The sequence below is a fragment of the Apodemus sylvaticus genome, chromosome 1 (assembly GCF_947179515.1).
Source record: "Apodemus sylvaticus chromosome 1, mApoSyl1.1, whole genome shotgun sequence".
Taxonomy (NCBI): Eukaryota; Metazoa; Chordata; class Mammalia; order Rodentia; family Muridae; genus Apodemus; species Apodemus sylvaticus.
The window spans coordinates 94,895,330-94,917,482 of NC_067472.1; the positions used below are offsets into that span (position 1 = coordinate 94,895,330).

Sequence of the window (22,153 nt, forward strand, 5' to 3'; positions counted from 1 at the left end):
AATCATCATCATCATCATCATCATAATAACAATGTGCTACATTATTAATATTAATAGAGAAAACTCCTATAATTATACCATTTGAGAGGTAAGGACATGAAGTCAATACTGACTCTAGCTACGTGAGACCCCAGCTCAAAACAAAGAATGATATTCTGATCTATGCAAAGTCAAGTGATTAGATTATGTAAAACCACCATGAAAAATGCTGTAGCCTTAATTAAAGACAATATTTCTATCCCAACAGTTTTATAACACAATGTAGCCTGTGAGAGTAGACTTGAATTCATAGTAACATTTTCTTTTCAATAATATATTAGGTGTCAGTTGCTTTATGTAATCTTTTTTTGTTTTTGTTTTTTTGTTTTTTTGTTTTTTCCGAGACAGGGTTTCTCTGTGTTGTCCTGGCTGTCCTGGAACTCACTCTGTAGACCAGGTTGGCCTCAAACTCAGAAATCCGCCTGCCTCTGCCTCCCAAGTGCTGGGATTACAGGCGTGTGCCACCACACCCGGCATGTAATCTTATTTATTACACATGTGAAGTAGACTATTAACCCTGTTTTAAAGATAAGGAAACTAAATTTGAGGCATTAAAAAAACCTCAAAACTTACTAGTTTTCAGACATCAACTTTTATGCTTATATATTTATATACTAAAATGTTGAACCAAGGGCCTTTTCCATACTAGAAGCACTCTGCCACTGAACCACATCTCTGGCCACAGTGGTGTTCCTTAATTCAGTTCTTAACATGTCAGGAATTAGTTACAGCCTAGCTTCAAACTCTGCTTAAGAATCTCTCACAAGCTGGTAGTGCAAGTGTTGGCCAGGACTGTAGTCATTTTGAGACTCCACTAGAGAAAAATGCACTTCCAAGATTATTTGTGTCAGCAGGATGTGGTTTATCTCAATCTATTTGAAGTTCTTCGATACATGAACTTCTTCAGGGCAAATCACAGCACACCAGAGCTGGCTCTATTAATGAATTAGTGAAAGTGCCAGGAATACTAAAGTCAGTCTTTTTGTTGCTGTTATTTGGGAGACAGAGCCTTGTGCATGCTAGATAAATCCTACACTATCAAGCAACATCTTCCAGTCTGAAGTCCATCTATTATAATCTAGTTGTATTAGAATTGATACCCCTGGATTTCTGCTGTGTTTTACCATTCAAAACAAGTCACATGGATCCTGTTCCTATTCAAGGTGTAAGAGTATTACAGGAGGCACAGATGATTGTCAGCCATTTTAGGAGGCATCTCCCACAGCCTGGGAGAGTTGAACTTGCTTTTCCAGTTTCCCAGAGGGAATGGGTAGCAAACCTGAGACTCCAAATCCCATCTGCCTGGGAACAAGGCCAGTGCACCCAGTACCAGTGTACTCTTCTCCCAGTGAATGCATAATGATATTGGGCTAGCATTTATCCTGCTAGAAATTAATCATTCTTCACTTTTTAAAAATATATTTGTTCTCTAAGATAGAATAAGCTGCTTCCATTCTAATCGTCTTTCCTAGGAATGTTCATCTTAAACATTTTCTTCATAGATATAAAGAGGTAAACATTTTAATTTTGGTTTGAGACTTCCAAATTTTAGAAATAAAAAAGTATAAAAAGATACTTTCAGCAAGGTTAAAGAAAATAACTTAGTAAATATGCTGGTACAACACATAGACTTTTGGAGAACATATATTTTGGTTTTGATTTTTGGGTTTTTTTTTTTTGGTTTTGTTGTTTTTTTTTGTTTTGTTTTGTTTTGTTTTTGTTTTTGTTTTTTTGAGACAGGGTTTCTCTGTATAGCCCTGGCTGTCCTGGAACTCACTCTGTAGACCAGGCTGGCCTCGAACTCAGAAATCTGCCTCCCAGAATGCCAGGGTTACAGGCGTGTGCCACCACCACCCGGCAGAGACATATTTTTTATTTATTAATTTACTCGCAGTGTAGTCAGGGAAGGGCATAGACATTTGTAAATAAATAAAAGTATCTACAAGAAACAATGTAAGTCCAGACAAGAAATATAACCAAAGTTATATGAATCAAAGAACTTATACAAAGAAAAACAAACTTTGAGCCTTGCCACAAATCTGAGTTTTCCAGGTAAGTAATGATGACACTGAGTTTTGTTGTTGTTGTTGTAATTATTATTATTGTTATTGTTATTGTTGTTGTCGTTGTCATCATCATCATCATTATCATTATTATTATTATTAATTCCCAAGATTAGATAATGAGTGGATTTATAATTTTTTTTTTTTTTGGTTTTTTGAGACAGGGTTTCTCTGTGTAGCCCTGGCTGTCCTAGAACTCACTCTGTAGACCAGGCTGGCCTTGAACTCAGAAATCTGCCTGCCTCTGCCTCCCAAGTGCTGAGATTAAAAGTGTGCGACACCACTGCGTGGCAGATTTATAATTTTAAGGGCATTCTGAACCAGTTCTCAAAGCAACAACAACAACAACAACAACAACAAAAACTAGATCTTTGCTCTGGGACAAAGTTAAAAGCATTTGTTTCACATTCATTAAAAAAAAAAAAAAAAAAAAAAGGACAACATGTGTTCCAGAAGAGTTAACAAAACTGGAAGAGTAAGTTTCAGTAACATGTTTTGAAAAATTACTCCAAAGGAATAATTGAGGATTGAGGGTGTGGTTCAGTTGGTAAAGTGACTCAAGTCCATGGGTTCAATTCCTAACACTGTATAAAACTGGGTGTGATGGTACACACCTTTAGCCCAAGCACTTGGGAGGCAGACACTATGAGTTTGAGGCCAGCCTGATCTACATAGTGAGTTTCCTACTGAGCAAGCTATATAGCAAGACATTGTCTCAAAAAAAAACTTAACAAAAGCTATTATGAAATATATACCCATGTATACATGCCTATATACATAAATATACATATGTAAACATACACAGTCACTTTATTATGAAGTAAATTTAGACACAGAAATCTCAAAAATAACTCACAAAGAGTCCCCTAAAGTGAACATGGAATAATGATTAAAATCAATTTTAAAAGAACAAAGCCATTTAAAAAATTAGGAATAATTTTTTTATATATTAGGACAAAAAACCAAAATGAGAATGATTAACCTGTATAGATGAGTGTTAAATAAAAGATTGATAGTTATTCCATCCTTATTTCTATACCTGTTTACTATGTTGTATTACCTTCAGTGTTCATTCTGCTGATTTGAGTTTTCACATGAATTGGTAACCCTCAGTTTTAAAACTTTTGAGTCCTTAATGTTTCCACTTGAATGGATTGCTGTGCCTTCTTGTACTGCTTATCACCGTACATGGCAACACAAGATGAATGGACATGTCCCTTTCAAACCACTGTCATTGTTTCTTGTTATGCAGTACCAACCATATTTCCCCTGATCTCAAGGCTAAATGGAACTCTGTATTCTTGCATTGTTCCAGTAGCATAAAAAGCCCAAAATAGGGCCTGGTGTGGTGGTGCAAACAGCCAGGGCTAAGTAGAGAGACTCTGTCTCAGAAAAGAAAAAAGCAAAACCCACTAAAACTATAGCATAAATTTCCAGTTAAGTGAAGGTTAGGCTATTCTTGGGATTTCTGGGGAAAATATTATTACTTCCATGGATACTAAGATCTCTAGGCAAGGGCTGGAGAGATGGCTCAGCAGTTAAGAATCCTGACTGCTCTTCCAAAGGTTGTGAGTTCAAATCCCTTCAACCACATGGTGGCTCACAACCATCCGTAATGAGGTCTGATACCTTTTTCTGGTGTGTCTGAAGACAGCTACAGTGTACTTATTTATGATAATAAATAAAATAAATAAATCTTATTTTTTAAAAAACAAGATCTCTAGGCAAAACAAAACAAACCCATAAAAGTTGTAGGACTAGAAAGCAACACAATTTATGAGTTGGATCATCAGGCATAACAGATGAGAGGGACAGCACTTGCTGTTCGCTGCTGGCTCCCTGAGGATAATGCTGTAGACACAGATTACAGTCTAGAATGAGGAAGATGTAAAGGCTGCACAGCAGGTCTCTAGGATTAAGGCCGTAGTCTTTGATTTTGTTTATAGCCTGTTAAGGTGTAAGAATATTCTCTTTGTTTTGTTTTTCAAGACTGGGTTTCTCTATGTAGTCCTGGCTATCTTGTAACTCATAACTCATTCTACAGATAAGGGTGGCCTTGAACCCAGAAATCCATCTGCCTCTGCCTACTGAGTGCTGGGTCTAAAGGCATGAGCCACTATCTCTCAGCATAAAAACATTTTATTTTGGTTTTGGTTTTTTGAGACGGTCTTTCTGTGTAGTCCTGGCTGTCCTGGAACTCACTCTGTAGACCAGGCTGGCCTCGAACTCAGAAATCCACCTACCTCTGCCGCCTCCCAAGTGTTGGGATTAAAGGTGTGTCCACCACCGCCCAGCATAATGGGATTATTTTAGTCAGGGTTTCTATTCCTGCACAAAACATCATGACCAAGAAGCAAGTTGGGGAGGAAAGGGTTTATTCAGCTTACACTTCCACATTACTTCACCAAAGGAAGTCAGGAAAGGAACTCCCACAGGGCAGGAACTTGGAGGCAGGAGCTGATGCAGAGTCCATGGAGGGTTGCTGCTTACTGGTTTGTTTCCCCTGGCTTGCTCAGCTTGCTTTCTTATAGAACCCAGGACTACCAACCCAGGGGTGGCACCACCCACAATGGGCCCTCCCACCCTTAATCACTAATTGAGAAAATGCATTATAGCTCATGGAGGCATTTCCTCAAGGGAGGCTCCTTTCTCTGTGATAACTCCAGTTTGTGTCACGTTGACACACAAAACCAGCCAGTACAAGGATGTAGTATACAGTAAAACCAGTGAATCTTGTGAGTTTAGCATTCTGGGTCACCAGGAATTAACACTGCTGTCTAATAATCCCTTTAAAGATGTGATGTATCCTTATCCCTGTGCCCATGCGTATTTACTTTTATGTCCCTTTTAGGGAAGAGTGAGAGAAAGATTTATGTGTGATACTTTAGATATCCTTGGTTTGCAGGATCTTTTCTCAGAGGTACATAGTGTACTCTACACAACAAGGCCTTCTGTCTCTTAGTTTCCCAAGACTAAAATTAGTGATAGCTGTTCCCTTGCACTGTGCATGGTGTCCTGGGTAGGGAGGCCTAGGTTGTATGTGAAAGGTAGCTTAAGGGAGAGCAAGGAAGGAAGCAAGCTAGTGTGTAGCTTTCCTTTTCTCTTCCTGCTCCATTCCCTACTTCAAGTCCCTTAATGATGGGCTGTGATAAGACATGTAAATGAAATAAACTCTTTCCTCCCCAAGTTGATTCTGGTTAACAAAACCCAAACTAATATGCACACTTTTGGTTGGTTGGTTTTGGTTTGAGGGTTGGGAGGAATAGGCTGTCAAACTGTAACTGAAAACTCACTGTGTAGTCTCGGCTGGCTATGATTTGATTGAACTCAGAAATCCGCCTGCCTCTGCCTCCCAAGTGCTGGGATTAAAGGAGTGTGCCACCACCGCCCGGCTGTTACTGCATTTATAGGTTCAGTTACATAAGAGAAAATCAAGGATAGTTTAGGCAAAAATAAGAAAAGAAAGGATTTAATGCAATAGGCTGAATGACAGCCCACGGAGAAGTCTAAAGGAGCAAGCTGTAGGTCCAACTATTTGGAATCGTCTTCAATTCTCATAATAACTCTTATTTCTGCTGTAATTAGAAAAGCTCTCAGTCTATGGCTATAGTTGCTACCAGTGCTGTCACAATACAATCATATTATCAATGTTGTTACTGTTTGAAAAGGCTGAGGAGTCACATATATTGCCTCTAACAAGTTCACATAGCACATTATCCAGGCATCTTTTCTCATATTTTAATTGTGAATTTCTCTTAATGAAGTTAATTGGAGTGAATTAGAATCCTAAGTGAAATTGAAGTCCAAGAAATGTCGCTTGTTAACTTTCTAGGTTTTTCATATCAGAAAGGAGTTGAACTTCCATGATATACTCATAGCATCAATTCACAGCTCTTGACATTGATGAAGACTCACTGTTATAAGACTGGGGAGATAGATCAGCTGATTAAATGCAGGAGGACATGAGTTCTATTCCCAACATACATGTGAAACAGCCAAGTGCAGCAGTGCAAATGAATAATTCCAGTACTGAGGGGGTAGAGACAGAGGATCACGGGAGCTCACTGAAAGGCATGTATACCCACAAAGAATTGCCATTATACTATAGATTTGCTAGTTATATTGGCTATATTTTATAGAGTTCTTTAAAATAAGAATTTTTTCAGATCTAGGTTCCTTGCTTTTATTAGCACCTCCCTAAAACATAATACTATAATTAAACACTTTACTATTTTTATAATTCTTTGAGATTATAGTAATTCTATGAACCTTCCTGTGTATGAGTAGAGAAAATTCAAGGATTTGGGGGTCAAACAAATTTGGGTTTGAATGATAGCTTCTTTGCTTTGTAACCATGAAACCTTGAGCAAGTTTTTTTTTTCCTTTTATTTTTCTTTTTCTTTTTTCTTTTTTTTTGATTTTGATTTTTGTTTTGTTTTTTTGTTTGTTTGTTTGTTTTTGTTTTTCCAAGACAGGATTTCTCTCTGTAGCCCTGGCTGTCCTGGAACTCACTCTGTAGACCAGGCTGGCCTCGAACTCAGAGATCTGCCTGCCTCTGCCTCCCAGAGTGCTGGGATTACAGGTGTGAGCCACCACCGCCCGGCTCTTGAGCAAGTTTTTAAACCTTTTTAAACCTTAACTGTACTGTGAGGCTTATACTTTCCTCAGTGAGATGTGCAAATAGAATAATACAGGAAAGAGCCTGAAGTGAGCACGCAGGCTTATATAATGTTAAAGTGTCTTTCCGAGCTCATGGAATTCAGGAGTTGGAAAGAACATGAAAGATAACCTAGGCAAACCCCACAATACTAATAAACCCAAAGCCAAAGGAAACAGACTTCTCCATGTGTTTCTCCTGCCAGCTCTTCGATGACTCATCCGTGTAGTGAATGACATGATGTCTTCTGTATGGGGACACAGTTACCCTCAGATCCATGGCTGATACTTATTGGGAAGATTTTAAAAATATTTCCTTGGAGTCTTAGTATGCGTTTTGACTCCAAAATAGCTGGCTTGTCTTTTTTTTTTTTTTTAAGATTTCTTTATTTATTTTATGTATATGAGTTCACTGTATCTTCAGACAGAAGAGGGCATTGCATCCCTTTACAAATGGTTGTGAGCCACCATGTGGTTGCTGGGAATTGAACTGAGGACCTCTGGAAGAGCAGTCACTGCTCTTAACCGCTGAGCCATCTCTCCAGCCCCTGGCTTGTCTTAAACACTGTTTTGTTTGTTTGTTTGGTTGGTTGGTTGGTTTTTCGAGACAGGGTTTTTCTGTGTAGTCCTGGCTGTCCTAGAACTCACTCTGTAGACCAGGCTGGCCTCAAACTCATAAATCTGCCTGCCTCTGCCTCCTAAGTGCTGGGAATAAAGGCATGCGCCACCACTGCCCAACCATTGTTTTTTCATTCTTAAAGGCAAAAATGCTCTGATTCTTTCAGTCTAAAAGGAAAGTTTTTTCCCTGACCTCTGAAATCTGAAAACCCCTTTCTGGATACCAGAACATATAATCTTGATGCCAATTTATTTCATCATAACTATAGATTGGCTATTGACCCTTAACTATCCCCTCTATTTCTAAACCGCCCTCTACCATCATCCAAGCCAAACATGCTGGCAGTATCTAAGCAGGGATAATCAACTGAGAGATAATTTTTGTCTTCCAACGGGACATTTGGTAATTCTGGAAAGACATCTTACATTGTCACAGGTGGAAGAAATGTTCTAGTAGATAGAGGCTAAGTATGATAAACTTCTCACAGTATATTCCTCAAAACAGACTCCCACAGCAAAGGTCATTTGACCCTTATATATCAATAGCATTGGAGTTGAGAATCCTGACTTAGTTTTAGGCCCGAATCCTTTTTTTCCCCCCAGACTAGACTTCATTACATAGCCCTAGCTGGCTTGTTATTCAGATATGTTGACTACTCTCTGACTTGTTTGTGATTTTGTGATTCCTCCTCCTCTGCCTCCTGAGTGCTAGGACTATAGGAGCATGCCCAATAGTCCTTAAATTGTCAACTTAGTAATTGTATAAGATTATGCTATCTCTTATCATTCCTGCCAATAACTTCCTCTGTCTTCATTAAGGTGTAGTTAATCTTTTATAGTCTAATAGGCTTATTTAATTTTGTGTTTATATACTATTTCTCCCAGAAGACTTAAGAACAATTTGGGGAACAAAAATCTAGACGTCTCACATTCTATTTTTCCTTATTGTTGTATGAGTGCAGGTACTCATCTTCTACAACCAGCTCTCAGGAGTCAGTTCTCTTCTACCATGGGTGCTGGGGAATGGAACTCAGGTTCTTTCTGCTTGCATAACAAGTACTTTTAGCCAATGAGCCATCATGCTAGCTCATGTGTCACAAAATTAATCTATAAAGATAATAAGGAAATGGATTCAGACCAACGCCTTCGGAATGTCCCTCTTCTCTAGACAAAAGGCCCAGAAAGAAAAATAGAACCCTTAACTATTCAACTTAGTCAAGCAAATCAGATTTTGGTTTCATGGGTCACTATCTGTTATGACTCATTCTTGACCCCCCAGCTTCTTATGTTGGCTTTGATTTCTTTGCAAGTTTCTCACTTATTTGTCTTTAGTTGTTCACTCTTCTAATGGCTAGAGCACCAGTTCCCATTTCTCTAATGTTTCTAGCCACTAATTACCACAGTACCCTGGACTTCCTGTTTTATAACACATCACAAGTCAATTTCCTTGTCAGTGTCTTTCTTCCAAAGAGCTTTTAGTTAACATGAAAGCCGAAAGAATTTCCGCTTCCCTTCATTATTCTATCACCTCACCAGCATCTTGCATGGTTCCCAGCACATGGCAGGCATTCAGTAGATAGTTACTAGATACATACAGTACTGTTTCAAGTTTCTGACACATACTAGTGAATAACAAATTTTATTTATCCCATTTTTAGTGCAATTAAACTTTTTTTTTTTTTTGCACAAAATGTGTTGTTAAAACATAATGGACTCCTAGCTGGGTGGTGGGGGTGCACGCCTCCTTTAATCCCAGCACGTGGGAAGCATAGGCAAGCAAATTTCTATAAGTTAGAGGTCAGCTTGCTCTACATAGTAAGTTCAAGGACAGCCAGAACTGAGACAGAAACCCTATCTCAAAAAAAGTTAAAAAATAAAAAATAAAAAAAAATAAAAAAACCTCCAGGGAAAGTACAAATGAGAAATTTTAAATCTTGATAATGTATCTTATAACTTCCTGTTTTAGCATATGACAATGTTTAGGGCCACTAGATCTGCTCTATAGACCTCCTGACCACCCCACACTATCACTTCCTACCCTTGTTCTCAGAGGGCCCAGGTTTAATTCCCAGCAACCACATAGCAGCTCACAACTATCTGAAACTCCAGTTCTAGGGGATCCAATACCCACATACAGACATATATGCAAGCAAAACATCAATGTACATAAAATAAAAATAAATACATGATACATAAAAAGAGAAGACTCTCTTTCTTTGAATTTCTCTATAGTGGATGAACTAAGAGAACTGATAAGTCTATTCAATTAATGAGAAAGAAAAAAAAGTCACTTAACCAAGACCATTTCTTCTTCTTGACTGCCTCCATTATAGATACTTAAGCCAACAAAAATTTAAACTTCATTAAATTAAACTACATTTCATATATCACTTCTAATTTTTTTTTTTTTTTTTGGTTTTTTCAAGACAGGGTTTCTCTGTCTAGCCCTGGCTGTCCTGGAACTCACTCTGTAGACCAGGCTAGCCTCGAACTCAGAGATCCGCCTGCCTCTGCCTCCCAAGTGCTGAAATTAAAGGCGTGCACCACCACCGCCCGGCACTTCTAATATTTTTTAAATTATTTTATGTGCATTGGCATTCTGTCTTCATGTAGGTCTGTTTGAGGGTGTCAGATCTTGGATTTACAGTTGTGAGCTGCCATCTGAGTGCTGGGATTTGAACCCAGGTCCTCCAGAAGAACAGCCAGTGCTCTTAACCCCTGAGCTATCTCTCTAGCTCCCACTTCTAATATTTTTGTTAGAGAATATTTATTCAAAAGTATATTAGTCCACTCAGGTGGCTATAACATTTCCATTCACTGGGCAATTTTTCGTCTGGATGTTGGGAAATCAAAACAAAGGTCCTAGCAGATCCAGTGTTAAATAAGAACCCTGCTTCTGATTCATAGGTGGTTCACCTCTTATCTGTATCCTCATATGATGAAGAAGCAAAATAAGCTTGCTTGGTACTCCTTTATCTCAGGGTATTTACTGTATTAATAAGGAATCTCCCCTCTTCATCTAATCACCTCCCAAAGGCCTGACTACTTAAACTATCACCTGGGGAGTTAAGAGTTCAGCATAAATTGGCCCAGGGGAGTACATTTCTCACCCCATAGCAGACAGTTTTTCAAGCCATGATCATTACTACTTGTCAGATTTTTAGAGATAGGGAGAAATATTAAAATTCCAAGTTTAAGTACACTGCCACCACAAACAAGTCAACTTCCGAGCTTGAGCCTCTGGCTCCATCTGTTACCCCCATCCCCCTTGCCAGGTTTTGTTCCTGACTTTACTTTTTCTGTTTTCCTCTGTCTTTTTCCTCCTTCCACCTCTTCTTCATTTTTCTCCTCATTGTTTCTCTCACTCTGGCTCTCTGCAGTCTCCTTCTAGCATGCCAGGGATTGATGATCTTCTGAAATCCACTGCTTTATTATCCACCACCCAAATCATATGAGGGACTCAGTCACTCCACTCTATAGCTCGCAAGCATCCTTGGTTCTTGGGTCAAACAGGTATTCAGCTCTTGTTTAATATAGCGAGTTATCTCTGGTTTGGTTTTTTTCCTAATTTACCTGAGATAGTACACATGTTAGTATAGTTTACACTTCCTGAAGCTATGCTTCCTAGACTCAAATCCCAGTACTATTTATGTATTTTGTGTGTCTCACTCTCCTTGTCTATTTAAAGAAATAATATCTATGCATATATGAAATGTTTAGAACATAAACTGAAACATGGTGAACATTTGTTTTATTATTATGTATTATTCATCCATGCTTGAATGGACCTTGTTTGAGAAAGACTCGGGGTACTTATATCACAGCAGCAAGTTAGCAAGTGTTTATTAACCATGGGTGCCAGAGTATGCTGAACAGATCATGAAGATAAAAAACAAAAAACAAAAAAAACGCTCATTTCCATGAGCAGCATTTATTCTGTTGATAGTCCTAATGGCAAGGAATAACTGTTTTTCTAGATGATCCTTTATTATTATCTCTATTGCTTTGTTGGTTTTTTCTGACACAGGGTGTTGCTAAGAAGCATTGGCTGGCTGGGCAGTGATGGCACATGCCTGTAATCCCAGCACTCTGGGAGGCAGAGGCAGGTTGATTTCTGAGTTCGAGGCCAGCCTGGTCTATAGAGTGAGTTCCAGGACAGCCAGGGCTATAAAGAGAAACCCTGTCTCAAAAAAAACAAAACCAAATCCAAACAAACAAACAAAAAAGAAGAAGAAGAAGTAGTATTGGCTGGCTTGCCTCGTGGCACCAGCTGTTCTCAAACTTACAGCAACCCTTCTGCATTTCCTGAGTGCTGGAATTACAGAATTGTGCCAACATTCGTGTGTGTGTGTGTGTGTGTGTGTGTGTGTGTGTGTGTGTGTGTGTGTGTGTGTCACATTTCTGGTATGCAAAATAAAAAATTGAGTAAGTTTTCAAACAAGTTGTTGGTTGAGCTAGAATTGTACTGTGATATAGCATTATAAACCCATCCCTAGAGCTCGTTCTCAACCTTACTAATGCTGTGACCCTTTAATACACTTCTTCATGTGGTGACCCCCTAGCCATAAAATTATGCCGTTGCTACTTCAAAACTGTAATTTTGTAACTGGTATGAATCATAATGTAATAGCTGTGTTTTCTGATGATCTTAGGCAACTCCTGTGAAAAGGTGGTTTGATACCCAAAGGGATTGTGACCCACAAGTTGAGAACTACTGCCCTAGTGACTGAGTACTTAAAAGCCTTACCTAACTGAATTTACACTTTAAAAAGTATCACAACCAGACATTTCATTTTATTTTTACCCCTGGCTTCTGGGAGCAGCTTTATACATCCATAGAGTACCTCCACTCAAATTAGTAGTAGTTAGTAGTAGTAGTAGTAGTAGTAGTAGTAGTAGTAGTAGTAGTACTTGTTTTGTGTTTTTTGTTTGTTTGTTTTATTTGTCTTGTGACAGAGTCTGGCTTCAGAGCCTAGCTGTCCTGAAACTCACTATATAGACCAGGCTGGCTTTGGACTTGCAAAGATCTGCCTGCCTCTTCTTCCCAAAGGCTGGGATTAAAGGCTGTGCTAGCATGCTTGGGCCTGCTTTTCTTTCTTTCTTTCTCTCTTTCTCTCTCTCTCTCTTTCTTTCTTTCTTCCTTCCTTCCTTTCTCTCTCTCTCTATTCCTTCCTTCCTTCCCCCCCCTCTCTTTTTGGTTTTTTGGATTTGGTTTTTTGGAGACACAGTTTCTTTGTATAGCCCTGGCTGTCCTGGAACTCACTCTGTAGACCAGGCTGGCCTCGAACTCAGAAATCCTCTCAGAGTGCTGGGATTACAGGCTTGCAACACCACCGCCCGACTTTCTCTTTCTCTTAATTTATGAAATAATAGGTTTCCTTATGGATGCTTTTAAAACATTCTAAGTATTGGTTGAATCTCCTCTCCCCCATCTCCCTGCTTAATTTTTTCTTTTTATTCCCAGCATTCACCCCCATCTGCTTCCTTAGGACATCTCTTCTGTTCTACCTCGTCCTTAAAGCTTTCCCCTCTTCCGTGGCATTCTTCCAGCTTCTTCAGCATCCACAGATATATTGTGTAGGTATTCTGTTTTCCAACACTTATTTATTGAAATGACTATTTATTGGGTATTCTTGGCTACTTTGGAAAATCAGTTGGCTATCAATGTCCAAATTTATATCTAGGTTCCGTGTTCTGTCCCATTGGTCTGTCTGTTTATATGTTGGGGGGCATGCTGCTTTGGTAAAAATAGCTTTGAATTCCTGTAGTATGGATTGGCTATTCAGGGTCTTTTCTATTTCCACATAGATGTTAGAATTTTTTCTATTTGTATAAAGAATGTTATTGATATATTGATAGGATTGCCTTGATTCTATAGATTAATATATGTAGAATGGACATTTTAACAGTATTTTTCCAATCTCTGAACATGTAATATCTTTCTATTTCTTTTATCTGATTCCTGCCAAATTTCTCTGGTTCCAACTTTTATTACAATGCAGCTATTAAAATAAAAGCTTTCATCATTTTTCTGTTGAGTATGATTTTTAACTGTGGATTGTCCTGGTTTTATTATGCTGAGGTGCCCTGCTTCTATACCAAATTTGCTGAGGGTTTTAGGGAAGAATGAATGTTAAATTTTTTAAAATCCCTTTACTGTGTCTATTAAAGTGGTCATACAATGGTTTACTTTATTCTGTTAATGTGATATATTTCATTTATAGATGTCTGGACATTGAAAGAAATTTGCATCTCTAGGATTAATACCACCAACCATAGCAAATCACCTTTACAAAATTTATCACATTTTATGCGTGTGTGTACTTGTGTATGGGTGTGGGTGTGGGCACACACACACACACAACTTGTTAGGTTTGATGGCAAGCACCTTTACCCACTGAGTCATCTCACAGGCCCCAAATCATCTGATTATGCTAACTATGTGCTCTACTACTGAGCCATATTCACAGCCCACAAGAAGTATTAGTTTCATTTTATATAAAAAAAAAAAAGGTTAAAAACTTAAATCTATATCTGTTACCTTAAACTTTTATTCCAGTGGTCTTTCATTAACTTTATATCCAAAGAATGAATATATCTGAAATCTTATTTTGATTTTAAAATCAGTAAAGAACACTACTGAAACAAAACAAAAATGAAAAAATAGAAAATCTGAAAAGACCAATGCGTAAGGGATTTGAGACAGTAATAGAATCTCTCCCATAATGGAAATCCCAGAACCTAATATTTGAGGCCTTGAATTCAACCCTTAGCAGCAAAAGATTTCTTTCCTTTGTACACAAAAGCATTCTTCAGGGCCCATAAGATGGCTTAGCAGGTAGAAGTGCTTGCTGCCAACCCTCCAGTGAGTTCTGTCTCTAGGATACACACTGTGAAGAGAGAGAACTAACTTCCTAATCTGTGTGAACAACATGTACTTTCCTCCTGATAAAAAATTGGCTTATTGCAGTTAAATTTTTTTATTGCAATTCAGTAACTTCTATTTTCTAAGACAATGTTCTTTAACTGCATTGTTTTAGCAAAGTTTGATTACATTTGATTATAAAATGGACTATTAATAGTGTTGCAAATAAAACATAAAATATTTCAATATGTAAATGGTTTTGCCGGGTGGTGGTGGTGCATGCCTGTAATCCCGGCACTCTGGGAGGCAGAGACAGGCGGATTTCTGAGTTCCAGGCCAGCCTGGTCTACAGAGTGAGTTCCAGGACAGCCAGGGCTACACAGAGAAACCCTGTCTCAACAAAAACCAAATCCAAAAAAAAAAAAAAAAAAAAAAAGGTTTTATTGAGATATGGTCTGTAGCCCAGGCTGATTTAAAATTTACAGCAATACTCCTTCCTCAACCTCCCAAGTGCTGTAATTATAGACATGAGCCACCAAACTAAGCTGCAACTCCCCTTTTTAATAAATAAAAAAGGATCTGGTAGTACAGAGATGCAGATTAGTGCATCTCTCAACCTCTATCACAGAAACTTCTATTTGCAGTAGACAGTAATTAACTCAAAGACCCACAAATGGCCAAAGAGGTACACAGAATAAGATACTGCAGAACACTCAACCCTAAATGAAATATCTATACTGAACATCCTCCCTCCTCCCCAAACTCAGGGATTTCTATGGAAGAGGGAATAGAAAGACTATAAATACAAACAAACAGTAGCTTCCAGACACACAGGACAGCTACACATATAAACTCATAGCAGTCATTAACATATACAAGCCCTGAGCAAGCTCAAGCCAGACCAAATCCCAGAATGAAGAAGGAAGGTAGACATGAAGTCTCACCTCAGCTGAGGATCTACTGGCAAATGACAGCTGCTGGGAAGGAGAATCTGCTTTGAAAGAGTTGCCCCTGTTAGGTTGCCCCTGTTAGGTTCCATACTCCAGTGGAAAATTACACATCCATAAATACATATACTGAACGAGGAGGGGGAAAACACACACACACACACAAAAGTAGGTAGTCAGGAAAGAAGGGTGATCTGGAGGTAGTTATGGACAGAGTGAGTATGTCAGAATTCTTGTATGAAATTCTCAAAGAATTAAAAGATAGGAAAAATGGAGAAAGGATTTGGTGTTTCTATAATAATATTCTCAGTAACCTATATTCATATATCTTTTACTACATTGGAGAGATGAGGAAAGGAATTATACACAACTTGAAGCAGATTTCCTTTAACTCACTGCCAGTTAATCTTAATCAACTTCCAGGAATGCTTCTTGTAATCAGTATCATCCATTCTCCAACTTTATTTTTTTCTAAAGGAAATATATTATAAATCACAGTAAGCTAAAAAGCAACAGCTGTCCTCTTTAGAAGGGTCATTTGTGTCTCCTATCTAGTATAGAAAATTTTGCCTGTTTTTACCCAGAAACCATTTTTTAAAACTCCTAGTGATATAACATGACAAGGTTCCTACTGTCATTGAGCTTACATGCTAATGCAATGAGCAGACAACCCATAAGAATGACATTTATTTCAGAAAAGAAGGACTTTCAAGTGAGGGGAATGTAACAGAGTACTTAGAAAGGGAATATCTACTCCAGCCCCTGAAGCTCTAGGGATTAATCCCAAGGTCTTGTGCATGCTAGGCAGTCACTGAACTACATCTGTAACCGGGTGAAGGCTTCTTCAAAGGCATCTGCCCAGGTTGAACCCTTAACTATGGGGTGAAAAAACAGATATGTAGGAAACTGGGGTGAAAGCTTTCGTAGTAATGGTTAGTTTCCATAAAACCATCCACCCATCAAGGAAAAGTTATTAGCTTAAACAAAACTGAGAAGAGTTCAAATATGTTCCATAACTTTGTCTGTAGAGTCAAACTTCAAAGCATTTTTCCATAATGGATAGAGTTTCACAGATTTATCTCCTAACCTTCCTTTTATAAAATCTTACAGAATTTTCTTCTTGGTTGTCCAATATAGCACTGGTACAACCCTTCTCGGCCCTTAATTTATGACTGGCATATTTTTTCCTTCCTTCTAGCCTTTCTTTTTTTGTTTTTGTTTTTGTTTTTTGGGTTTTGGGTTGTTGTTGTTGTTGTTGTTTTGTGTGGGTTTTTTTTTTTTTTTTTTTTTTTTTTTTGTATTTTTGCAACAGGGTTTCACTTTGTAACTCTAGCTGCCCTGGAACTTTCTGTGTAGACCAGGCTGGCCTCAAACTCACAGAGATCTGCCAGCCTCCACCTCCCAAGTGTTAGATCGGCATAATTATTTTTTGTGTCTACTATGAAACCCCTTGAAAATAATTATACTTAAACTCCATGCATAATCATTATTATATTAATTCATTAACTTCTTTCCCAAATTGGACAAAAGTACTGAATTTTAATCATAGAACAGTGTTCTCAATGTATGGGTTGCAGCTTGAGGGGTATGCACTGAACAACCCTTTCACAGGGCTCACCCTATGATCACTAGAAAAGTTATTTGCATTAGGATTCATAACAGTAACAAAACTGTAGTTAATGAAGTAGCAACAAAAGTAATTTTATGGTTTGGATGCACCACAACATAAGGAACTGTATCAAAGGGTCACAACATTAGGAGAGTTGAGAAACATTGATAATAGAACATGGTATAATGAAGCAAAACATGAGTGCCATAGAACTAGATTAGGGTTAACTATAGGAATGCAGAAAGGGTGTAAAGGAATAGGGGAATAGTCTGAAACAAGCAAAAGTCCTTTAATGCCAAACTAAGGAAAAGAATTGAGTTATTCTGTTAGAGGAAAGTAGTGTGATGGTTTGAGCTGCCCTTATAGGTTCATAGATTTAAATGTCTAGTCACTAGTGAATGACACTATTTGAGAGGATTAAAAGGATTAGGAGTTATGGTCTTCTTAGAGGAAGTGTGTCACTAGGGGTGGTCTTTGAGGTTTTCAAAGTCATGTCAGCACATACACTTTCTGCTTACAGATCAAGGTGTAGCTCTGCCTACCACCATGTTCTCTGCCATGATGATAATTTAATTGAGCCTCTGAAACTGTAATCAGTCCCCTAACTGAATGCTTTTTGAGAGTTACCTTGGTCATGGTGTCTCTTCACAGCAATAGAACAGTGACTAAGATAGAGGATGGTCCCAGGAGTGGGATATTGTCATGACAAGCTTGGCCATGCAGCTTGTTAGTGGAATGTGAGCTTTTGGACTTTGGATTAGGAAAGCAGTTGAATACTTAAAGCAGGGCTTAATGGGCCATACTAGTAAGTGCATGGATGACAATGGAGCTAAGAGCAATGCAAATTATTATGGTCTGGCTCAAGAAGCTTCAGAAGGGAAGAATATTAGTAACTGTCCTAAAGACTATTCTTATGATAGTTTGGCAAAAAATGTGGCTGCTTTTTGCCTAAGGCTAAAATGAAGAGTTTTTGTACAAATGGCTAGCATTGGCAGGAAGAGATTTCAATATAGCCTAATATTAGGCAATATCTGTCATGTGGTTATTAGTAGTCACTCCTATGCATATCTATAATGAAAAGGAGCAAGCTGGACAAAGAGAAATATAAAATGTGTAGTGTGAAGAGGTACCTGGAAGTACAATGGAGCTCAGTTTGGTGCTCAAAGCAATAAGAAGTTTTGTTTTTTTTTAAGCCTGATACTAAACGGGAAAAATAGAGTAGTGATTTGAGGGCAAGATCTTAACCTGCTAAGCTTCTAACTTGTAAAACGGAATTAATGGGAAGCTTAAGCAACAAAAGGGAACCATTAGCAACAGAAAGGTGTTATGAATGTAATTGGATGGGGTTCCATGACAGTCCCGCTTAACTGCACAACTTGGCAGGTTTTGTTGTTTGTTTGGGTTTTTTGTTTTGTTTTGTTTTTGTTTTTGTTTTTTCCAAGACAGGGTTTCTCTGTGTAGCCCTGGCTGTCCTGGAACTCACTCTGTAGTCCAGGCTGGCCTGGAACTCAGAAATTTGCCTGGCTCTGCCTCCCAAGTGCTGGGATTACAGGCATGCATCACCACTGACCAGCTCAACTTGGCAGTTTTGACTGTGATTTTGGTATAAGAGGGAATTCAAGGAAGAGATTATGGAATCTCCCTCCGCATCTAATGGAATGTACCACGATCAGGCTTGTGTCAGAGTATACACTTGCACTGAGATCCAGGGAGGCCATTCTATAAGAAGCTGTGAAAGTGAAACCTAGATTTTGTTGGAGACCCCAATATGTTAGAGATGCCAGAGTTATGAGATACCGGTCAAGAAAAGTTGCAGCCTTGGTGTGGAACTAGCCAAAGAGAGAGAAGTATGTTGTAGTCAGCAAAGCTGAAGACTTGGAGATCTGAAGAGTATTTTGACATCAGACATAGAGATACAGCATTTGGAGTTTGTCCTACTAGTTTTTGGGTTTTGCTTTGGTCCAGTATTTTCTCACTATACCTCTTTCCTCCCTTTTGGAATGGTAAAGTATATTCTGTGCCACTGTGTTTTAGAAGTATGAGATGTGCTTTTGATTTTGGTTTTACAGGGATTAAAGAGAAGGGATTGCCTTGAGTCTCAGAAGAGACTTTGAACTTTGGACTTTTAAATGTGATAAACTATGAGGACTTTTGAAATTGAAATTAATGTCTTTTTGCATTATGATATAACTACAAGAGTATGGGAGCCAGGGGAGTGGAATGTAGTGGTTTGAATAAGAATGGCCCTAATAGGCTCATATGTTTAAATGATTAGCAATCAGGAAGTGGCACTATTTAAAGGGATTAGAAGGTGTGGCCTTGTTAGAGGAAGTATGTCACTAATAATGAGCTTCGAGGTTTCAAAAGCCTATGCCAAGCCCAGACTTTCTTTCTGCTTATAGATCAAGATGTAGCTCTCAGCTCCACCTCCAGGACCATGCCTGCCTGCTGCCATGCTCTCTACTATGATGGATGGAACTGTAAGCAAGCCCACAATTAAATGTGTTCTTTTATAAGAATTGCCTTGGTCGTGGTGTCTCTTCATAGCAATAGGACAGTAAGGGTTTTTGATATTTAATATCTGTTACTTCCGAAAGGAGATGGCAGAGGAAATAAATGTATGCAGCAGAGTATTAGGTATGAATGCTTTTTTAATATTACTTTTTATTTTATTTTGTATGTGTGGGGTGAATGGGTCATATGTGCCTACCATAGTGCACCTGTTCAGGTCAGAGGACAACTTACAGGCATGGGTCCTTGGGATCAAACTCACTGTCAAGCTCAAGGGCAAGCACCTTTACTCACTGGGCCACCTCACCTGCCCAGGAGTTGGTTTTTAAGGGCAGCAATACCTGTCTAACTGGCTCCCCGAGAGATGGGAGTGGTGAAAAATAAGGCCAACAGAAAGGTAGGCTTAGCAGAATATAAAGGACTTAAAAGCTGAGATTCCTATTTTTAATGTCTGTTACCCTGCTTTGAAAAAGACAATTTCCATTTTCTAGTTCCCTTTCCTATAGCTGCAAATGTAATCTTTGCAATGCTCTTTTCTTTGGTAGTGGTTGTAAAACTTGTTTGTACCTGGAAATAAAATGAGAACTTTAAATACTATTGATGTCAGGGTTCCAACACCAAATATTCAAAATTATCTGGTCTAGAATCAATAGCTGGGACAAGTGTTCAAATACAAGAGCCTGGGGATGACATGTCACTTTCAAGCCATAAGCAGCCCCCAATAGGCTCATGGACATCTGTGTTGATTTTCTTATTGTTGTAACAGTAACAACTAAAGGGAAGAAATATTTTGGTCACACTTTCAGAGATTTCAGTCCATCAGTGCAAGGAGAACACAGCAGCAGGAGTGGCCTTGTTCAAGGTAATGAGTGTATAAGGCGAAGCTACCAGATCAGGAAGCAGAGAAGAGACAGACAGCACCAGGAGTAAGTGTAGCTAACAAACAGGTAGCCTCTGTTACCTATTTCACTAGTCATGATCAGCTTCCAAAAGGCTCCACAACCTTCAAAAAATGCCACTAACCAGAGAACAAATGCTCAAAAAACATGCCTGAGAGGGACAATTAAGACTCATTATATCTCAGTGACTATACTATGTCCCTTCTATATATAATCTCATTCAATCATTACAACTCTATAAATGTCATTATTCCATTTACCAGAAAAGAACAAATTGCTTCCAAGATCAAGTACTGATGTACTGAATCTGTTGAAGACTTCAAAACAACAAACTGGCTATAAAGGCTAGAGAATATCACAAAAGATGTAAATCTTTTCCTTGTATATAATCTCTTAATATTTCAGTGTCAAATTGCTTAAAACTACTATGTGGCTCAAACCAAATAAAACTACAGGTTTGCTTCTCTGATCAAGAAGATGCTCTGGTCTTCAGTTAAACATTTAGGGAATCCTTAAGCAGAAATGACAGTAGACATATCACTGTGTGCTTACAGGAATCCCAGGTATAGGTAACACTAACACTTAGGAAGCTGAGGCAGGAAGATACTAAAGTTGAGGCCATCCTGAACTCCATGGTGAGATGCTCAAAAAACTGTCAGGATTAAAACAATGTGAAAATATATTAACAAGTCAAGACTCTTGGTAGTTTTCTGGACTTATTAGAAATGAATAAAATAGACATATAAAGCTGTTTGGTTGCATTTCAAATATAATTATTTGAAATTTTACACATCTAAAATATGATGGAAACCTTTAATTTGTGAATGTTTATTTCTATGACTGAAAAGTAGATTTTTAAATCTGTGTTTATTTCTGTTTTTATTTGTTCTACTTGATTTACTCCCTGACAGCTCAGCACCTCACATACCTGCATATAAAACTCTTAGCGCCAGGCGGTGGTAATCCCAGCACTCTGGGAGGCAGAGGCAGGCGGATTTCTGAGTTCGAGGCCAGCCTGGTCTACAGAGTGAGTTCAAGGACAGCCAGGGCTACACAGAGAAACCCTGTCTCGGAAAAAAACAAATCCAAAAAACAAAACAAAACAAAACAAACAAACAAACAAAACTCATAGCAGAGTTGTGCAATTAACAAAGCTTAAAAAGACCTTTTTAAAATGTGTGTGCGCATGCGTGCCTTCTTTCTTTAGTCCATGTGGGACCTGGAGATTGAGCTAAGTCATGAGGCCTGGCAGCAAGTGGTACCTTTACCAGCAGTACCACCTTGCTGTCCCTTTAAAAAAATGTTTAATTAAATTCAAGATCCTATTTTAGGACTTTATATTTTAGTTTTTATGTTTTATTTCTATTATATATGTATAATATAAATATATTAAGATATATTTACATTTTAGTTCTTATATTTAGGACATCCATGTGACTATTCTTTGACATATACACTAGTATAGTGAGTGTGGTGGTTTTGACCCTGTGTTTCTACCACAGATGTCTTTAGTGTATTGTAAGGAATGTATATCACTTGTGAAAAACTAAAATATCACATTATATATTTCTACTAGTTATAAAGCCTTACAGAAGTTATACAAAGTAAAATCTTTTATTTCAAAAATTGCCCCTCTACCAAAAATGTTTTTCTTTTTTGCATGTAAATAACCCACCAAATAAAAATAATTTTTACAGTTTTTAGTTTAAGTGAAAGTTTATTTAATAGCAATAAGTCTAAGGCAAAGATCTAAGTTTGCTTGAATTATAAACCCTCAAAGCCACACTTAATACTTAATTAAGGACTAGGTCTTTCAACACCAAGACATGTCAAATTATGTTTGGGTCTTTGAAAACCCAGCTCTTGGGAATGAATTTCAAATCATGACTGTTGAAAACACACGTGCTTTAGTTTAGTAACCCATTTTATTTAATTTTTTAAAAAAA

General features: G+C 38.1%; 1 long non-coding RNA gene across 1 annotated transcript in view; it reads left to right on the forward strand.

Annotated features, from left to right (window-relative positions):
- The window catches only part of LOC127697848 (uncharacterized), a 33,219-nt gene extending 13,924 nt beyond the window's left edge, over positions 1-19,295 (forward strand). Inside the window, exon 3 of the long non-coding RNA XR_007980544.1 lies at positions 19,200-19,295. This is a non-coding gene — a long non-coding RNA (uncharacterized LOC127697848). The remainder of the gene's footprint in view (positions 1-19,199) is intronic.
- Positions 19,296-22,153: the final 2,858 nt, after the last annotated feature.